Source organism: Pteropus medius, unplaced genomic scaffold, assembly GCF_902729225.1.
Source record: "Pteropus medius unplaced genomic scaffold, Ma_sr-lr_union100, whole genome shotgun sequence".
In the NCBI taxonomy this organism is placed as follows: Eukaryota; Metazoa; Chordata; class Mammalia; order Chiroptera; family Pteropodidae; genus Pteropus; species Pteropus medius.
Window position 1 is genome coordinate 108,293 of NW_024356397.1, and position 10,325 is coordinate 118,617.

The window sequence follows — 10,325 nt, forward strand, 5'->3', positions numbered from 1 at the left end:
AATCTCCAAATAACAGAATGGATGACAGTAACTAAAATTTAAAAGAAATAAAATACAGTGCTATTCTACTGTATTTAAGATTAACATCTGATGTGACCAAAAAACCTGGAATTGTCAATAGAAAGTACAAAATGGAGACTTTGGAACCATATAAACACTATCTCTGGCACACAGGAATTCACCAAATGTTTCTATAATTAAATATCCCAAAATTATGTTGAGATTAAATATCCCAAAATTATGTTGAGATTACGCAGCTTGGTCCACACTTGAAGTAAAAGACCAATGCAATAGACAATGCAAAAGGCAATGGTATAGAAAACTATGAAAAAAATTGATGTAACTAATTAATAAAATTAATGAATTAAGAAAATAAGTGAAAATTTAATTTAAAACCTATCTGCTATATAATTCTCCTTAAAGAATAATATTTATACAGGTATATACAGAAACATTAATGTCAACAATAGCTAGCTTTGAAAAAAATAAGCTTGTATGTATGTGTTTTATGTTTTGAATAGAAATAGTGTTTATACAAGATACTATTTTATTTAATAGTGTGTCAATTAAAGTATTAATTATTTAAAAAGCTAATTAAAGTAGACTTAGACTCTCCTTGGCAGATTTCTTCATCATATCATCTATAGATATAGATATATAGATTAAAAGAAAGATATGGTATATAAAGCTACTGCAGTGGATACTTTAGCTGGACGTACACGCATGATATATACCACAGATCAAAACAGATTTTATACCATGATGTAAAAATAACAAAAGTGGTGGATAAACACCTATCTCACAACTTATATCACATATATAGAACTTGCTGAACAAAAGACCTCTGCAATAGGAGAATAAGTCCAAGCTTCACTTCTTTTTTTGTCTAGGAATTCTCTCCCATCTTACCAACCTTCCAGCAGGAAAGGAGGAGAGCACAGAAATTCTTATTTGATGGATACTGTTATTATGCTCTATCTACTGTAACTGCTCATGCACCAGGTAAATCTTGAAAAATTAATCTATTTCACTAATGGGTTTTTTCAGGTTCTTCAGAAACACTCCCCAGTTCCTGAGTATCTCTCTTCTGTGGTTCTCTTGGTGAGAGTATTTACTGTAAATTCTTATCTGTTATTTAGTCTTGGCATTGGAAATCCTATGACATCATCAGCTTCTCTCCACTGAGGTCTGTTACCCACCTTCCCAAGAAGACATTTAACAGCACCTTAGAAAAGGTATATAACTCACATCTAGACTATAGGAAAAGCTCACACATCCCTTGCCCTGAAAAACTGTGGGGGTGAAAGCTGCCCATTCAGTCACATCTGTTTTCTTCCATCATCAAAGTATTTAGCTTGCTAATTTCTTGCCATTTCAAATTATAATAGAGTCAGAAACCTGCACACTGTATCCCAAAAACATTAGGAGATACATATTATGCTCTCCAAGTCAATTGGACCAAATTTCAATCTTGACGTCAACTTTTTTTTTCAATTATAATTGACATACAATATTATTAACTTCAGAATTAATATGGAAGCATATGACACCTCGAACCCCTGTGGACTAAGAGAGAGGTACACTACACAAGTTTTCCTCCCAATGCGTTCTAAATTTTTCATATCTTATATCCTCATTATAGGTGAAAGGTTGAGTTGTATGGCTAAGTTTTAGCCACCTCTTTTCTAAGTTTGCAGCATGTGCTATAACTGCCTTTGGAATACAATATTCTAATGTTTTTTCACCTGAAAGTCAACTTCCTCAAGCTGCAACACTAGTTATATCTAACACCTATATGTTCCTTGTGTAACATATGAGAGTCTTAATTTAATCTGCATTTTTTTATAAAAGAAAGATAGCAAACTTTAGAGACTGTCTTAAGAACTGACTTTTTTCTTTTAATTGTGAAGAAGAGATAATTTTACTATTTGAATCTTGGGTCTATTTATCCACATTGAATAAATCCTTTAGAAATAATATCAGAAGAGGTGGCTAAAATAAACAATCTTGCAATATATTCCTTAAGTAGTTTTGGTGCTAATAGAGATTGTCCAGTAGCTTTTTCAATTTCAGAAGTTTGAGGAGATGAATTAGGAGAGAAAAAGTCACATAATGCCTGCACGATGGTCTATAAATCATTGTGACAATTGAGTTGTAACTATACAGACAGAAGAAACATGCCTCCCAGTCACCAGTGCTATTACGACTTCCCTTCTAGAAGTTTTAGCATTTATAACTACATCAAAAAACTTCCTTCATTATTCGTCCTACAAGTCAAACAAGTCCAGAAGCTCCCCACTGGGATTTATTATTCTCCTGTTGTTTTCAGGCACAGAATAGTTTGCAATAAGATTTAAATTTAATGAATTTCTGAGTAACTTTTGCCTCCATTTGGCATGGTGCCTTGCAGGCCTAGTCAAGTTTTGGTAATTTTTGTTGTTGTCATTGTTATAATTATTGTCTCTTAATTGTCATTATAAAAGTAAAAACAAAGAGTCAAAGGCCATGATTAAGTAAACATTTTCTAGAAAAGACATTCCTGTCTGCCAATAACTTTTTCATGATGATTTTCTTTTCCACAAAGCAATTGAGGGAGGAAAAAAGATCTTTAAATAAATACATAGCTGTTTCCTTTGAACTTAGAGAGCATTACACCATCTCATTATGTTTGTCCCCAGGCTAGGCATGCGTGTAAAAATGCTCATGAACAGCTATATTGATTAAGAATTTATATATATATATGGTATTATATATTATAAATATATATCATATATGATATCATATAACAAATATATATCATATATATACAAACAATTTAAAACAAAAAAGGTTGACGGAAGACTAAACAATATTTAAGAAGAAAAACAGATACATACTCCAGTAAAATTTAAGATTATCTGTAAAACAAATTTCTAAAACCCTTCAGAAAGAAAGAATAGATAATCTTTAAAAGAATAAGAATGATATTGTCCTAATCAAGAACTTAGGACCTAAAATTTATAATTTAAATGCAAGGGTGTTATAAAAATATTCTCACGTACACAGGTCCTAAGAAACTCTACCTCAAAAAATGAACCTTTTGAGAATGCTTAGAAGAAGTATAAAGAGGTAGAGCAGCATAGTGAATAAAAGTAAGTTTGAAATCCATTAAATAGTATATTAGGGTTCTCCAGAGAAACAAAACCCAAAGGATGGATTTGACAGACAGATGATAGTTGATAGATTGATAGATAGATAGCTGATAGATAGTTGATAGACAGACAGACAGACAGATGATAGTTGATAGATAGATTATAGATAATTAGGTGGATTGATCTAGAATGAAATTTTTATTAAAAAGAATTGGCTCATGTAATTATGGAGGCTGAGAAGTCCCACCATCTGCCTTCTGCAAACTGGAGACCCAGGAGAGTGGTATGTAAACTTCAGTCTGAGGCCGAAGACCTGAGAACTACCAATGCTGTAAATTCGAGACCAAGGGTAGGACAAGATGGATGTTTCAGTTAAAGCAGTCAGGCAGAGAGAGAAAATTCAACCATCTTCTGTTCTATGTGGGTTGATGAGGCCTGCAACATTGAGGAGGGCAATCTGCTTTACTCAGGCTACCAGTTCAAATGCTAACCTATTCCAGAAACACCCTCAAAGACATGCCCAGAAATAATGTTTAATCGGATATCTCAGTGTCTCATGAACCATTCAAGTTGACCAATAAAATTACACATCAAATCCACTCCATGTCTACGGCCATGCCACCCTGAACAAGCCCGATCCCGTCTGATCCCAGAAGCCATGCAGGTTCGGGCCTGGTTAGTACTTGGATGGGAGACCACCTAGGAAGACCAGGTGCTGTAGGCGTAAAAAAAAAGAGATTTTTAAGCCAACAAGGTCCTTGCAATCAAGGGTTGCCTCACCAATTAAAAAAAAAAAATCCACCCCTTGTTACTTGGAACCTATACGCATCTCTGTAAACTATATTTAATTTGAAAATAGATGCAATAATAAGGTCATAATTCCACCTAACATGATACATCTATCCATACAACCAAAAATACACTAATCCCTTCCTTGAATTATGTTTTCTCTGCTCCTTGATATTCCATAACTTAAATACTATAAAGTTACCAATATTTAAATCCTATGATACACGTACTTCAATATATTAAAGGTCATATATGACAAGTCCACAGCTAACATCATACTCAATGGCAAAAGGTTGAAAGTTTTTTCCCTTAAGATCAGGAACAAGACAAGGGTGCCTACTCCTGTTCAGAGTATTAGAGTTCTAGCCAGAGCAATGAGGCAATAAAAACTTTTTAAAAGGCGTCCAAATTGGAAAGGAAGAAGTAAAACTGTCTCTCTTTGCAGATAACATGAGCTTATATATAGAAAACCCTAAAGATACCACCAAAAAAAAAAAAACTGTTAGAACTAATAAATGAATACAGTAGAGCTGTAGGATACAAAACCAACTTTAAAACTTTGTTGCAATTCTATACTATCTGAAAAGAGAAAGCATATGAAAAAGAGCTGCCCAAAGATAAATTTTTAAAAACATTTATAATAGAATAAAAAATAATAAAATAGTTTTCCCATTCTTTAGGTCGTCAGTTCACTTTGTTGATTGTTTCTTTTGCTGTGCAGAAGCTTCTTAGTTGCACAGCAAACGAAACAATCAACAAAGTGAACAGGTAACCTACAGAATAGGAAAAAATATCTGCAAACCATATATCTGATAAGAGCTCAATATCCAAAATATATAAAGAATTCGTATACTTCAATAGCGGTAAGTGCTTACAAGGATGTGGAGCAAAGGGAACTCTTTTGCATTGTTGGTAGGAATGTTAAATTGTGGCAGCCACTGTGGAAAACAGATTGGAGGTTCCTCAAAAAAATTGAACTGCCAAAAGATCCAGCAATCCCACTTCTGGGTATATAACTGAAGGAAATAAAATCAGTGTCTCAAAAGGTATCTGTACTCTCATGTTCACTGAAGCATTTATTTACAATAGTCAAGACAGAAATACCTTATGTGTCCACCAATGGATGAATGAAGAAAATCTGGTATATAAAGAAGGAAATCCTGCCATTTGTGACAACATGGATGAACTTTGAGGTTATTAAGCTGAGTGATAAGAGTCAGAGAGAGAAAGACAAATACCGTATGATCTCACCTATAGGTGGAATCTAAAAAACCTGAACTCATAGAAATAGAGTAGAATGATGGTTTCCAGGGGTGAAGGGCAGGGCAGAGGTTGGGGGAGAGGATAGCTGATATGGTTGATGGCAGTCAAAGGGTACAAGCTTTCAGTTATGAATAAATTCTGGGGGCCTAATATACAGTACAATGCATGTAATTAACAATGCTGTATTGTGTACCAAAAAGTTGCTATTAGAATGAATCATAAATGTTCTCACCACAAAAAAATTTTAAAAAGTAGCTACATGAGGTGATGGATGTATTAACTAATCTTATTGTGGTAATCATTTCATAATATATATATATCAAATCATCATGTTGTACACCTTAAATTTACACCATGTTAAATATCAAATATATCTCAATACAGATGAAAAATAACAAAAACCAATAAATAGTATGATATAAAGTCAATACATCTCATGTTGCATGATACACACACACACAGAGACACACACTAATGTATTCTTAACGAAATAAGGAGGAAATGCTCATGAACTTTTTTTTTCTTTTAAATAATGAGGATTTTTTGTCTGGGAAATTCCTGAGATCACGAAAAAGTAACAAACTATTCCTTGCCTGATATGTAAAATTTTTCTAAGTGTTTTCTCCATCATTAAAATTTATTGCCAGTTACAAATGACTTTCTAATTACTATGACTTCATTGCACCTCACTCTACCCATTTTCAGGGGGAGTAAGAGTAGTAACATTTGAGGAGATTCTTTACTTTGTGTGGCACTTGGAAGGGACTGACCCATTACTGAACATACTGCATGGCCTTAAAGAGAGATACTGGGATCTCAGCTCAGATGTATTCACTAAATATGCCTTTCAGAGCTCTTGTGAGTACAAGGTATGTGGCCAAAAATCCAAATCATGCAGTTGCACCGTGACAAACATGCAACATACTGTAAACATTCAATACATATAAATAAAATCTCTATACTAATTTTTAAAATAGTAATAAGTCCTCTTAACAAGCTAAAGCTTCCCTCATAAGAACTTGGATGTGTTTGGGTTTTTCTCAATCTGTATCCAATGTTTCAAAGGGGCCATAAATTAACTTTGCACTATTCCTTTTTAGTTATAGGCAGCTGACTTGGTTTTTTGTTTGTTCTTCAAATTAACAAGTCTCTCTATCCTTCTCTAAATACAACTTTGGAATTGTACTTGATATTAGAAACCACACAATTCTAGAAGAGTGGGGAGTCAGTATGAAGCAGGTATATAAAGCTACCATTATTTTTACCAAGGTTTCTTCGCTTGCATTGTCCAATACACGTCAATAAATTGGTACGTTACTCCTTCCTACCATAACTTTTCTTTAAAATATAGGTTGGTGGGACACTACCTAGAATTGTGTATCATACTTCTTGGTAGTATCTTTTTCATGTATTTATCAAAGTATGAAGAAGTTGAGTATTTTGCTTGTAAATTCTAGTTCTCAACTATAATAGTTCACTGTATAATTTTTCAAAAGATTTCTCCATAAATAATTTTAAAGAATAACATTCATCTGGTCAAATACAGAAAAGCTTTCAAGAACTATAATGACAAGTGAGAAAACATGTATCTAAAGATATACAGAGAAACTGAAAATAAAATTATTTTCTTTTTGACAAAAAAAAAAAGGACAAAGACAACAACTTTAGTCTATATGATTTGCTTATTACTGATGTTTGAAAAGAAGACTACTTCATAACCCATGCAGGTAGTTGTAAATCCAGACTCAAGAATAAGTGGGCTCTGAAAGGCTTCTAGCAGTTCTTTTAAAATTATGCCTTTTTGTGCCATCAGCTTTATCATAGAAAGTCCGAGGTTAGCGCTTCTATACAAGATATCAAGACGCTACATCATAAAATCAAAGATCCATCAAGGGGGAATGAGTAAAACCATAGATATAACATTTGTTAGTTTTTTGTGTGTTTGTTTGTTTGTTCTAGTTTTATTCTGGCAGTGCAAAGGGTATACGTTGCTATGGTGTAAAAATCAGTCATCTTAAAATTATTCACCTTAAAACAAAAACATACCATGGGGGACACTCACAGGCCGGGGCCTGGTCCGAGTAGGCGAAGTGTGGGTGACCGAAGAAGGCAAACCAGGTGTAGCTGGGGCCCGCAGGGTGCGCTATGTGGCTTCCGGAGTGTGAGGCAGTTAAGTGCGGGTCCTGACGCGGAGCAGGAGAGGACGCGCTGGAATGCAGTGAGCATCAGCAGCGGCTCTGAGGACCGCGAATTCAGGGCTGACTAGGGGCTGCCTGCCCAAAGCCGCTCTTCCGAGAGAAGTCCGATCTCGCGGGATCTCGGGAGTTCTACAGGAGCCGGCGGGGGAGTTCTGGTATGAGAAGTAGCTGGGTTCCTAGAGTGCTCGAGGACCCTCCTCCCAGACTTGTTCGTAAGGAATCTGGCTCGTGCCACCGTGCATCAAGCAAACCCCAGTCCTCCTAGACGCCTTAACTCTGGCCCAGTGCAGGCACCCCTCCCCATTTGCTACCCTGGGTGTGGGGGGAAAGGTTCTGGCCCAAAGGCTGTGCAACTGCGGAACCTCTGGAGGCCGGCATGAAGACGTAAACTACACAAGCGTGGGCCATGGATCAACAGCCTTCCCCGAAGCCCAAGGTTTCCAAGATAGCAATGCTGGCTTCTTGCCAGAACACTAGTTCCCAGTCACACTTCTGCCAAGATCCAAGCCCACAGCAAACCCAACATGCTGGTCCATTGGCGACCTCTAGGCCAGCAAATCATATGGCCACAGGAAAAAGAGGCAAAAATTTTGCTAACAGGCTCCTAAGGGCAATAATGAGATGCCACTCCCATTTCCACCCATTGGTTCTTGGACCCCTGTATCTTGGCTGTGAGAGAAACAGCACCATACAAGGAGCACCATTCTGAAGAACCTTGCCCAGCCCTGCAAAGCATTGTCACCTAACTCATGCTGTAACTAGGACTTCAAAAGGCTATTTCACCACTTTAGCAAACTAGCTGCTTCAAGATGGTGAGAAACATGGTAAGACCAGCAAATTCCATGAGAACGGGCCTGCTGCTGCACTCCTTTTGTTGTGATGTGAGTTTACTGATCAGAAGCAGTGCTGTGTGGAATAACATGACAGTGGACAAGACATTCTCTTTCTTCATGGATGGTAATTTGGGCAAAAGCATTGCATGCAGGGAATGCCAATCTGTATCTAGAGTGTCTAATCCAGTAAGAAAAGCATTCCACCCCTTTCATGGTGAAAACAGCCCAATGTCACCACCAATCTGCCACCAGGTAGCTGGCTGATCACCCCAAGGAAAGGGACCATACTGAGGACTCATTCTTAGTGTCCGCTGCTGGCAGATTGGGCATTCAGCAGTGGCCATAGCCAGCTCAGCCTTGGTGAGCGGAAGTCCATGTTGTTGAGCCCATGCATAACCTATATCCCTACCACCCTGGCCACTTCGTTTATGAGCATCAGGCAAGACAGGGGTGGCTAACAAAAGAGACTATCTGTTATCCACTTGATTATTAAAATCCTCTGCTAAGGTTACCCTTTGGTGAACATTCACATGGGACACATATCTTCATGATTTTTGCCCATTCAAAGAGGTCTATCCACATACCTCATCCCAAAATTTCCTTGTCACAAGTTTTCCAATATATTTCTTCTGAGTGCCTTATCATCTATTGAAACTATTGGCCGCAGCCTGTAAATCTGTATGTAATTACATGGTTGGCCATTTCTCCTTCCAAGCAAAGTGAACAAACAGGTGTGCTGTTTGAAGTTCTGCCCACTGAGAAATTTTCCCTTCACCATTGTCTTTCAGGAATGTCCCAGAAAGCAGCTGTAGTGCCATTCACTTTCAGGTTGTGCAGAACCATCTGTAAACCAGGCCTAAATCTCTTTTTTCCTTCATCAGTTGATCATGAAGCCATAGGTATGGGCTGGGAGAGAGAAGGCAGTGTAGCCGGAATGGGGAACATGAACTTTGGGGCCACTTCTTCATGTTACTTACTTGTGCCTTCAGGGCCTGCTTGACACTGATCACATATATACTACTTCCATATGATGATGGGGTGCTGCTGTGTACCCCCAACTTTATGGCTTAGGAGGTCAGATCAAAACCAGTTCATGATGGGCAATTCAGCGTGCATGGTAACTTGGAGGGCTATCATCAAGTGTTTAGTCTTGACTGGGGCCCAGTGACAGACCAAGAGCTTTTTGTCAAAAGGAAGGTAGTTATCTGTAAAGAATGGCAGGATTTTGCTTCAAAATCCTAAAGACCCACTCTGTGATTCACCTATAGGTGCCTGCCAAGGACTCCAAAGAGAATCTCTATCTGCTGTTTCATTGCATCTGCTGAATCATATGATCCAAATATGTAGTGAAAGAAGGAGATTTCACTTTGGGTGGTGAACACACAATGCAATATACAGATAATGTGTTGTTGAATTGTTCATTTGCGACCTACATAAGTTTATTAACCAATGCACCCAAATAAATTTAATTTAAGATATATATATATTACATATATATTAATATATAAAAATATATTTTTATATATTACATATATATTAATATATAAAATATATATTTTTATATATTATATATAAAATTTTATTATATATTTTATATATTATATATTTATATATATTATATATAAATATATATAATATATAAAAATATATATTTATTATATATTAATATATAAAATTTATATACATATTTATATATAAAATATATATTTTTATATATTTATATGTAAATACATATAAAAATATTTTTATAAAATAAAATATATATTTATATATAAATATATAATTTTTATAAAATATATACATACATATATATAAATATATATGTATCACTGGCCTTTCTAGCTAAAAGCAAGCCGCCTCTGGTGGTCTTTTCTAAGAAGCATAACGAAAAAGCATTTGACCTATTTGACCTACCTGTTTTTTGTTTTTGTTTTTGTTTTTGTTTTACATAAGCTAACTACATTGTCCATCTCTGCTACTTGACTTTTCTGATCTAATAAATCAAATGGAGTTACAATTTTTTGTAGCAGATCAATATGCTCCATGGAACCAGTAATATGCCCCAATATGTCAGAGAAAAGGAATATTAAGTTTTGAATCAAAATTTGTCA

The 10,325-nt window shown here is 35.9% G+C and overlaps 1 pseudogene; it reads left to right on the forward strand.

Moving 5' to 3' along the window:
- Window positions 1–3,736: 3,736 nt before the first annotated feature.
- LOC120602273 (uncharacterized) lies at window positions 3,737–3,855 on the forward strand (annotated as a pseudogene).
- The last annotated feature ends 6,470 nt before the right edge of the window (window positions 3,856–10,325 follow it).